The following is a 12,003-nucleotide window of genomic DNA, read 5'->3' on the forward strand; positions in this document are numbered from 1 at the left end:
GGGAATTTTCATCAACTTTTAACTTTTAAAGTAACTTTGGAAGTGACCTTGCATATGCCTGCCCCCCCAACCAAGCCTCGGGCCATCTACCATCAATGGCGCTACTCGGCGATGAGCTTGCGGCCAACACTTTGCCATAGGCAATTAGGCTTATAGAGCTGTGCCTGGTCTTCAGTTGTCTTGGACCCCCTTGCCACTGGACCAAGGCCTTGCTCAGCTAAGCCCGTGTGGTTGCCGGTGTGCAGCGGCCACCCCACGTTAAAAGAACTCACGCACAGGCATCTTCCACTTCGTCAGTATGAAGTTCGGGACCTGGAACGTCAGGACCCTCATGGACAATTCCAACAGCAACAGGCCGGAACGCCGCACCACCCAGGAACTCAGACGTTTTGACATTGACATCGCTGCCCTAAGCGAGACCCGGCGGGCAGGGGAAGGCCAGTTGAAGGAACATGGTGGGGGTTGCACCTTCTTCTGGAAAGGAAAACCAGAGGCAGAACGCCGCCTTCATGGAGTCAGCTTTGCCATCAAGAATGAGCTGGACGACCGCCTCAAAGATTTCCCCTGTGGGGTTAACGAACGCCTCATGACTCTTCGTATTACCCTATCTTGGAACCAATGCGCCACAGTCATCAGTGGGTACGGCCCTACACTCGATGCAACGGATGAGGTTAAAGAGGGTTTTTATTCCAACCTCAAGACATCCTTGTCCCGCATCCCCAGGGGTGACAAATTGATCCTCCTGGGTGATTTTAATGCCAGGGTCGGCAAAGATACAGCCCTCTGGGGAGGCGTGATTGGCAGAGAGGGGGTAGGGAAAGCCATCTCCAGCGGTACTCTACTCCTGACAAAATGTCTAGAACATGAACTCCTCATCACCAACACCCTGTTTCACCAGAGGGACAAATACAAGGCATTGTGGCAACATCCTCGCTCCAAACACTGGCACCTGCTCGACTAGGTCATCGTCCGAGCCAGGGATCGCAAGGATGTGCGCATCACCCGCGCTATGACAGGAGAAAACGACTGCTGGACAGACCACCGCCCAATCAGATCCATCATCGACATTAACATTGCCCCAAAGCAGAGAGGACAGCAGAAGCAGTTTTGCAAAAAAGTTAATGCCGGGGCACTTAGAGACCCAGCTAAGGGAGCCTTGTACAGCCAGCGTCTCACAGCTAATCTGGCGTACCCTGATGACCCTGAGATGCTGAATGCCCACAGCGCTTGGTCTGCCCTCCAGGCCTCTATAACCAGTGCCTGTGAAGCGACACTTGGTCACTCAACTAGAAAACACCAGAACTGGTTTGATGAAAATGATCAGGAGATCAAAGAACTAATAGATCGCAAACGCAAAGCATTTCTAAGCCTCAAGCAACAACCCAACTCGGGAGCTGCAAACTAACATTACAGATGGCTCAAGGCTCAGGTCAAACAAAAAACCCAGGACCTAAAGAACAGGTGGTGGATGGAGAAAGCACAGGAGATACAACAACTGGCTGACAGCCGCGATATGCGAGGATTCTTCACTGCAGTCAAGGCCACCTACGGTCCAAACTCCCAAGGCCCCACCCCACTCCTGGCCAAGAACGGGGAAATACTCATCAAGGACACCGAGGCTGTCAAGGCCCGATGGAAGGAGCACTTTGAAGATCTCCTCAATCGAGACTCGCCTTTGACTCGAGTGTTCTCGACTCCATCCCGCAGCATGCGACCCGCCACCAACTCAGTGAAACTCCAATGTTGCACGAGGTAGGCAAAGCCATAAAACAGCTCAAGAATAACAAGGCTATGGGTGCAGATGGAATCCCTGCTGAGGCGCTAAAGTATGGCGGAGAGGCGCTGTTGGCGCAAATACTTGACCTCATCTCTCTCATCTGAAGGGAGGAGAGCATGCTGGGAGATCTCAGAGATGCAGTGATTGTGACCATTTATAAAAAAGGGGACAAGTCCGACTGCGGCAACTACAGGGGAATCGCCCTGCTATTAGCCACTGGGAAAGTTGTCGCTAGAGTTAGAAACATAGAAACATAGAAAATAGGTGCAAGAGTAGGCCATTCAGCCCTTCTAGCCTGCACCACCATTCAATGAGTTCAACCTGAACATGCAACTTCAGTACCCCATTCCTGCTTTCTCACCATACCCCTTGATCCCTCTAGTAGTAAGGACGTCATCTAACTCCTTTTTGAATATATTTAGTGAATTGACCTCAACAACTTTCTGTGGTAGAGAATTCCACAGGTTCACCACTCTCTGGGTGAAGAAATTCCTCCTCATCTCGGTCCTAAATGGCTTACCCCTTATCCTTAGACTGTGTCCCCTGGTTCTGGACTTCCCCAACATTGGGAACATTCTTCCTGCATTTAACCTGTCTAACCCCGTCAGAATTTTAAACGTTTCTATGAGGTCCCCTCTCATTCTTCTGAACTCCAGTGAATACAAGCCTAGTTGATCCAGTCTTTCTTGATAGGTCAGTCCCGCCATCCCGGGAATCAGTCTGGTGAACCTTCGCTGCACTCCCTCAATAGCAAGAATGTCCTTCCTCAGGTTAGGAGACCAAAACTGTACACAATACTCCAGGTGTGGCCTCACCAAGGCCCTGTACAACTGTAGCAACACCTCCCTGCCCCTGTACTCAAATCCCCTCGCTATGAAGGCCAACATGCCATTTGCTTTCTTAACCGCCTGCTGTACCTGCATGCCAACCTTCAATGACTGATGTACCATGACACCCAGGTCTCTTTGCACCTCCCCTTTTCCTAATCTGTCACCATTCAGATAATAGTCTGTCTCCCTGTTTTTACCACCAAAGTGGATAACCTCATATTTATCCACATTATACTTCATCTGCCATGCATTTGCCCACTCACCTAACCTATCCAAATCGCTCTGCAGCTTCATAGCATCCTCCTCGCAGCTCACACTGCCACCCAATTTGGAGATACTGCATTTAATCCCCTCATCTAAATCATTAATATACAGTGTAAACAGCTGGAGCCCCAGCACAGAACCTTGCGGTACCCCACTAGTCACTGCCTGCCATTCTGAAAAGTCTCCATTTACTCCTACTCTTTGCTTCCTGTCTGCCAACCAGTTCTCAATCCATGTCAGCACACTACCCCCAATCCCATGTGCTTTAACTTTGCACATTAATCTCTTGTGTGGGACCTTGTCGAAAGCCTTCTGAAAGTCCAAATATACCACATCAACTGGTTCCCCCTTGTCCACTCTACTGGAAACATCCTCAAAAAATTCCAGAAGATTTGTCAAGCATGATTTCCCTTTCACAAATCCATGCTGACTTGGACCTATCATGTCACCTCTTTCCAAATGCACTGCTATGACATCCTTAATAATTGATTCCATCATTTTACCCACTACCGATGTCAGGCTGACCGGTCTATAATTCCCTGTTATCTCTCTCCCTCCTTTTTTAAAAAATGGGGTTACATTGGCTACCCTCCACTCCATAGGAACTGATCCAGAATCAATGGAATGTTGGAAAATGACTGTCAATGCATCCACTATTTCCAAGGCCACCTCCTTAAGTACTCTGGGATGCAGTCCATCAGGCCCTGGGGATTTATCGGCCTTCAATCCCATCAATTTCCCCAACACAATTTCCCGACTAATAAGGATTTCCCTCAGTTCCTCCTCCTTACTAGACCCTCCGACCCCTTTTATATCCGGAAGGTTGTTTGTGTCCTCCTCAGTGAATACCGAACCAAAGTACTTGTTCAATTGGTCCGCCATTTCTTTGTTCCCCGTTATGACTTCCCCTGATTCTGACTGCAGGGGACCTACGTTTGTCTTTACTAACCTTTTTCTCTTTACATATTTATAGAAACTTTTGCAATCCGTCTTAATGTTCCCTGCAAGCTTCTTCTCGTACTCCATTTTCCCTGCCCTAATCAAACCCTTTGTCCTCCTCTGCTGAGTTCTAAATTTCTCCCAGTCCCCGGGTTCGCTGCTATTTCTGGCCAATTTGTATGCCACTTCCTTGGCTTTAATACTATCCCTGATTTCCCTAGATAGCCACGGTTGAGCCACCTTCCCTTTTTTATTTTTACGCCAGACAGGAATGTACAATTGTTGTAGTTCATCCATGCGGTCTCTAAATGTCTGCCATTGCCCATCCTCAATCGTCTTCTCCCTGTGGCTGAGGAGTTCCTCCCGGAATCACAGTGCGGATTTCGTCCCCTACTGGGTGCAACAGACATGATCTTTGCAGTGCGACAGCTGCAGGAAAATTGCAGGGAGCAGCGCCAGCCCTTATACAATGGCCTTTTTCGATCTTACAAAGGCCTTTGACACTGTCAACCATGAGGGTCTATGGAGCGTCCTCCTTCATTTTGGATGCCCCCAAAAGTTTGTCAACATCCTTCGCCTGCTTCACGACGACATGCAGGCCGTGATCCATACCAACGGATCCATTACAGACCCAATTCACATCCGGACCGGGGTCAAACAGGGCTGCGTCATCGCTCCAAACCTCTTCTCAATCTTCCTCGCTGCCATGCTCCACCTCAAAATCAACAAGCTCCCCGCTGGAGTGGAACTAAACTACAGAACCAGTGGGAAGCTGTTTAACATACACAGCCTCCAGGCCAGGTCCAAGATCACCCCAACCTCTGTTGTTGAGCTGCAGTACATGGACGATGCCTGCGTCTGTGCACATTCTGAGGCTAAACTCCAGGATATAGTCAACGTATTTACTGAGGCATATGAAAGCATGGGCCTTACGCTTAACATCCATAAAACAAATGCCCTCCACCAGCCTGTCCCCGCCTCACAGCACTGCTCTCCAATCATCAAGATCCACGGCACGGCCCTCGACAACGTGGACCATTTCCCATATCTCGGGAGCCTCTTATCAACAAAGGCAGACATTGATGCGGAGATTCAACATCGCCTCCAGTGCGCCAGTTCAGCCTTCGGCCGTCTGAGGAAAAGCGTGTTTGAAGACCAGGCCCTCAAATCTACCACCAAGCTCATGGTCTATAGGGCTGTAGTAATACCCACCCTCCTGTATGGATCTGAGGCATGTACGATGTATAGAAGGTACTCAAATCGCTGGAGATATATCACGAACGATGTTTCCGCAAGTCCCTGCAAATCCCCTGGGAGGACAGGCGCACCAACATCAGTGTCCTCGACCAGGCCAACATCCCCAGTATTGAAGCACTGACCACACTCGATCAGCTTCGCTGGGCAGGCCACATAGTTCGCATGCCAGATACGAGACTCCATTAAGCAAATGCTTTATGCGGAGCTCCTTCATGGTAAACGAGCCAAAGATGGGCAGTGGAAACGTTATAAGGACACCCTCAAAGCCTCCCTGGTAAAGTGCGACATCACCACTGACACCTGAGAGTCCCTGGTCGAAGACCGCCCGAGGTGGAGAAAGTCCATCCGGGAGGGCGTTGAGCTCTTCGAGTCTCAACGCAAAGAACGTGAAGAGGTCAAGCGCAGGCAGCGGAAGGAGCACGCGGCAAACCAGCCCCACCGACCTCTTCCCTCGACGAATGTCTGTCCCACCTGTAACAGGGTCTGTGGCTCTTGTATCGGACTGTTCAGCCATCAAAGAACTCACTTTGAGAGTGGAAGCAAGTCCTCCTCGATTCCGAGGGACTGCCTATGATGATGATATCTGAATATGCCATTTGCAATTTTAAAAGAAAGGACTTGCATTTATACAGTGACTTTCACGACCTCAGGACGTCCCAAAGCATTTTACAGCCAATTTTTGAAATGTAGTCACTGCTGTAATGTCGGAAACGCGGCAGCCAATTTGCACACAGTAAGCTCCCACAAACAGCAATGTGATCATGGCCAGATATTTTGGGGTTTTTAATGGTGTTGATTGAGGGATAAATATTTGCCAGGACACTGGGGAGAATGCCCCTTCTCTTCTTCGAAATAGTAAAGAAAGAAAGATTTGCATTTATATAATGCCTCTCATGACCATCGGACATCTCAAAGTGCTTTACAGCCAATGAAGTACATTTGGAGTGTAGTCACCGTTGTAATGTAGGAAACGCGGCAACCAATTTGCGCACAGCAAGCTCCCACAAACAGCGATGTGATAATGACCAGATAATCTGTTTTTTTGTTATGTTGATTGAGGCATAAATATTAACCAGAACACCGGGGATAACTCCCCTGCTCTTCTTCAAAATAGTGCCATGGGATCTTTTTCATCCACTTGAGAGAGCAGATGGGGCCTCGGTTTAACGCCTCATGTGAAAGATGGCACCTCCGACGGTGCAGCACTCCCTCGGGTACAAATAGACAGAAGCTGCGTCGTGCATGTTCTGCCCATTTCTACCCAATAGTGAGCGGCCTAAGCAGTGGTCATTAAAGGGACCGTTGGCAGCCACGGTCAAGAAAAGGGACCAGGATTTACTCTGTGACAATTTTCTGAGGACCGGAGGAGCAGAAATTGTTCTTTTGACTCCTCAAAATATTGCAGCCCGCTGCTGGTCTATGCTCAACTCATGCGGAACCCGACAATGGCTTTAGCTTCCTGATGCCATCTTCGGACGGGCAGCATGGCTGCTCCTCCCGACCTTGCGTCGTTTCCGGCTGTAGGTTTTGATTTCTCTCAATCTGTAGGCTACAAGAGGCAAGAACCAACTGAATCTGAAACACATTTCAAAATCATTGGTTTTATACGACCCAACAATTTTGCAGATAAAGCTGCTCACAACTTTATCTGGGAGTGCAACTGAGAAGGTGGGGTGATCAAATCCTTCTTCTGGGAGACTGATGGGTTAATTCTTTGACTCTTAAATGCTTCTTGTGGTCTCCTACATATCACTGTAAAATGGTTTTTTTATGTATCCTTGCTGCTAGGAGAACAGCCTGCCAGTGGTTTCTTCTCCTATTTATCACGGCTTGAGAAGACTTTTCATTGCTTATCTCTCCTGCCCTTCGAAGGTATGGCACATCTTGAACACTTTCCAGGCCTTGGCACCTGCTAAGGCTCCAGACACATGCTTTCAACCAAACTTCAATGGACAGTAAACAAAGACCATCATGAACTCTGATTTTAGCCCAGTTGAATTAAATTCTGCTCTGTTACCAAGTAATCCAATATTTCAAGTCCATTCTTTCGGTCTTCCTTAATAACAAATATCCAAAGTCCATATTGAAAAGTTCAAAATTCTCCAGGTCATAAGTCCAATTTCCCGCTCCCCCCCAATCTACTTTTATAGCCACAAAATCCCAGAAGCTTGAGAAGGAAATGATATATTTGTTTTAATCTTTGCATGCCTGCCTGCAATAAACAGCTTGCTTATGCAATGAGTACACTCTTGCCAGTAAAGGACCAAAATTAATCTTGTTCGATGTTCCTGTATGCCTGTGGTTTTCTCTCTCTGTCGCATGTTTCTCTGCCCCTTGGGACATTTTACTACATTAAAGGCGATATATAAATACACACTGCTGTTGTCTGTGGTTCTCTTTCTGTAGTTACATAAAATTATGTAGAATTTTACAGCACAGAAACTGACCAAACGACCCAAATGTGTTTATGCTCTACAGGAGTGACCCTGTGAGTCCTCAACATTGACTCAGGACCCCATGAAGTTTCATGGTTTCAGGCCAAACATGGGAAAGGAATCCTCCTGTAGGTTGCCACCTATTCCCTCCCTCAGCTGATGAATGAGTAGTGTTGTATAAGGGCAACGAGGGGATACGCAATAAATGCCAGCCTTGCCGGTGATGCCCACATTCTGAAAATGACTGTTAAAAAAGGTGACTTCCGACAAAGTTGATTATTTGATATTAAAATAATTTGCGGCTCAGGGACATTTTACCCTTCACGAGAGGAAAGATACGTTTCCAGCTTTTGTTAACATAATCCACACGGGTGGTAAATAAAGCCTTTAAAACCTAAACAGGGTATTAGATTTTATATTCAATCTCAGGATGAGGGCGCCACTGGCAAGGCCGGCATTTATTGCCCAACCCTAGTTTCCTGTGAGAATCTGGCTGCCTTCTTCAACCACTGCAGTGTAGTGAAGGTGATCCCACAATGCTGTTAGGGACAGCAGTATAGGATCAGGCTGGTGTGATTCCCATGCACCTGCTGCCCTTGTCCTGTTAGGTGGTATAGGTTGTTGGTTTGGGAGGTCCGGTTGAAGAAGCTTTGGTGAGTTACTGTAGTGCATCCTGCAGATAGGACGGACTGCAGCCACGTTATGCCGATGGTGGAGGGAATGGATGTTTAAGCCAATGGATGGGATTACCGATTAAGTAGACTGCTTTGTCCTGGATGGTGTGAATTTTGAGTATTGTTGGAGCTGCACTCATCCAAGTAAGTGCAGCATAATCCACCACACTCCTAACTTGTGTCTTGTAGGTGGTAGATAGGCTTTGGGAAGTTGGAAGGTGAGCCACTCACTGCAGATTATCCAGTCTCTGAACTGCTCTAGTAGCCATTCTATTTATGAGGCTGATCTAGTTCAGTTTCTGGTCAACGGTGACCACCATGACTTTGATGGTGGGGGATGGTAATGCCATTGAATGTTAAGAGGAGCTGGTTATGCTCTCTCTCGTTGGAGATGGTCACTGCCTGACATTTTTATTGTATTATTCTGAGGCAGCCGAGACTAATGTGAAATTGTGCTTCATTTGACTCCGCAAGAGAAATATAATGATACACGTCCAGCCAAATGTTTGATTATTTGTACATTACACATTCTAATGGTCTAATTTTGATGTGTGTACTTCACAAGTAGATCGTAAGAACATATCTATTGGAAGAGCTGCCAACTTTATGTCACCTCTTATAACTAGCACACAACATAGAATTACTGAAAACAGCAGAAGACAGCAGAAGCAGACTAAAGAATTACTGGTAACAGTAACAAGAGAAAGAGGCCATATGACGAAACTGGCAAGTTAGGCCAAAATGTCGGCCCATCTTGACCGTTGGCAACTTAAGGGCAAAATGTCCTGAGAATCTCATCAACATCTGACAGAAGATAAAAGCTGACGTAAAACAAGCAGAAATCAGTGTAAACATTCGGGGAACGAGGTAGTGGAAATCTGGAACACTCTCCCCCAAAAAGCTGAGATTGACAGGCAAGGGTCTTTAGGGTGACGGGACCAAGGCGAGTAGATGGATTTAAGATGCAGATCAACCATGATCTAATTGAATGGCAGAACTGGCTTGCGGGGCTGAATGGCCTCCTCCTGTTCCTATGTTCCGATGAGGGCTTGGCACTTACACCATATTCCATCTTCTAGTCCCTCTTTAAATCAAAATTAAAGTTTGAAGCCATTAGACTATCAATTATGCACATTAGGTGGAACAGCATATTTAAAAAAAATGCAATCATGGAAGGATTTTAAATTTTAATATGACTCATTCTAATGCCATAAAAATGCTTCTAAGATACAGAGAATATTGTGAAGGTCTCAGTGAGGATAAATAAAATTTCTTTAAAAATCATTGAAAATCGGCGTAATTACACCATTGTTTTGCTTAAGGTTTCAGGAATTAGGGGCAGCAGCGAGGTTTATAATGAAGGTAAGAAATCCGCTTCCCGATGCTGTAATTATTCATCCACGTTCACAATGTTCATAGTTCACATTGAACAGTTTTATTGCACTGTAAAAGTTATGGAGCCCAGCAGCAAGGAATGAAGGAGGGATTTTACAGCACTGTAAGAATCATAACTGTTCACCTTAGATGATGAATAATTACATTGAGGGGAAAAGCCATGAACAGCAAAGCCATTGGCCTAGAAATTAGTGCTCATTTTTCAAGTGCCAAGCAGCCTATTAAGTCCCCAGAATGGCGGGTAGCGAGCTCACATGCACGTCTGGCCAGAAATGCACAGCCGCCACACTGGTAGAGGAGTTAACACTTGCATCAGGAACACACACCGACAACATTCTAAGGTGAGATGAATATTTTGTAGATGAGAGTCCTGCACTTTCTGGAGGACTCGGTTTCCATTTTCCAGCGCTTCACTTACCACATGCTGACCTCACGCAGTACAACGTGACACTAATCGGCATGAAGGCCCTCTCACTGGTGCTATTTTAAGGGACGATGCAGCACTTACAGATCAGTTGCTGCGTTAGTATTGCTATGCACTGATTGACTTCTAAAGTCATTAAGGAGACATGGTTGCAGAGTGACCAAGGTTGGGAACTAAATATTCCAGGATACTTCTCTTTTAGAAGAGATAGAGTTAAAAAAAGACTTGTATTTATATAGCGCTTTTCCAGAACTCCGGACACCTCAAAGCGCTTTAAATGCAAAGAAGTACCTTTGCAGTGTAGTCACTGATGTAATGTAGGAAACACGGCAGCCAATTTGCGCACAAGTAAGCTCCCACAAACAGCAATGTGATAATGACCAAACAATCTGTTTTTTTGTTATGTTGATTGAGGGATAAATATTGGCCAGGAACACCGGGGATAACTCCCTTGCACTTCTTCTAAATAGTGCCATGGGATCTTTTACGTCCGTTTGAGAGAGCAGACGGGGCATCGGTTTCAGTGTAACTATTTGTACTGCCCCGAATCATTCCCTCCACGTGGTGCGAAGAAGAAGGACCCGAGGCCTGAGACTCCTCTCTCCCCCCCACAACTCTCTTCCCCCACTCAGGCCTCAGCCCCAACTCTCTTCACCCCCGCCCTCCCGCGCCCCCACCCGCCGCCTCTCTTTGCCTTCTCAGGCCCCGACCCCGACTCTCTCCCCCGCTCTGACCCCGACCTCTCTCGGGAGCCCGAGAGCGGCGGCCAGGGGTCCAAGGGCGGCAGCGGAGGGGCATAGAGTGCTGATGAGCGGCTGAGAGGATCTGTGGGTGGCCGAGAGTGGCGGCGGCAAGCAGAGAAGCTGCGGGGGTCCGAGAGAGGGGTGGAAGAGAGAGACTGGAGGAGGGAGAGGGAGAGAGAGAGAGGCTGGGGTAGAGGGAGAGAGGAAGAGAGAGAGAGGCTGGGGGAGTGAGAGAGAGAGAGGCTGGGGGAAGAGTGAGAGAGACTGGGGGAGAGAGGGAGACTTTGGGTGGGGGGAGAGACATGGGTGGGGGAGAGGGGATCGGAGGGGAGAGAGGGAACTTGGGAAAGACGGATCACATTCTTCCAAACCCCTTTCAGGGATATCATTGAAGTGAATGATATCCAGAAATCACGACATTGTCACTATTCACTTCATGCCCAATAAGCCTGTTAGCAATCCGTACAAAATGCCTAACTCATCTATGATGGGGTGGGGCGGGGGAAGGATGCACTTGCACTGGGGTAAGGCATTTTGGCTGGGGAGGGATGCACTTGTGCTGGGGTACGGGACTTCGGCCGAGGGAGGGATGCACTTGCACTGGGGTAAGGCACTTTGGCTGGGAGAGGGATGTACTTGTACTGGGGTACAGGACTTTGCCTGGCCCTTGTTGTCTTCTGGGAGCTCTGTCCTCTGTCACTTCAGGAAGTCAAAGTGGATCGAGTTACAATTTGCAAAGTCAGGGAGACCTTGGGTTGGGCGGTTCCAGTTACACATTCCAGTGAAACTGCAGGGTGTGGCTTATCCTCCAAGGGGACCAATCATAGACAAAGGGTGGAGCATGGTGGCCATTTTTGCAGTACAAATAAGTGCATCCTCAGTTTACGTCTCATCCGAAAGATGCCACCTCCGACAGTGCAGCACTCCCTCAGCACAACACTGGAGTGTCAACCTAGATTTTTTTTTGTGCCCCAAGTCCCTGGAGTGGGCCTTGAACCCACAACCTTCTGACTCAGAAGCAAGAGTATTATCCATTGAGCCACAGCTGAGATAGAAAAAATGGAAAAGCGGGGAGGGGTGATAGCCCTGATAATGACGAATGGGATAAAGACTGTAGAGAGAAAGGTTCTTAGCCAGAAAATCAAGATATAGAATAAGTTTGGGTGGAGCTAAGAAACAACAAGGGGCAGAAAACACTGGTGGGAATAGTTTACAGGGCCCATAATAGTAGGTGTAGTGTCAGGCAGAGTATAAATCAGGAAATT

This window comes from Pristiophorus japonicus, chromosome 8, assembly GCF_044704955.1.
Source record: "Pristiophorus japonicus isolate sPriJap1 chromosome 8, sPriJap1.hap1, whole genome shotgun sequence".
NCBI classification, from domain to species: Eukaryota; Metazoa; Chordata; class Chondrichthyes; family Pristiophoridae; genus Pristiophorus; species Pristiophorus japonicus.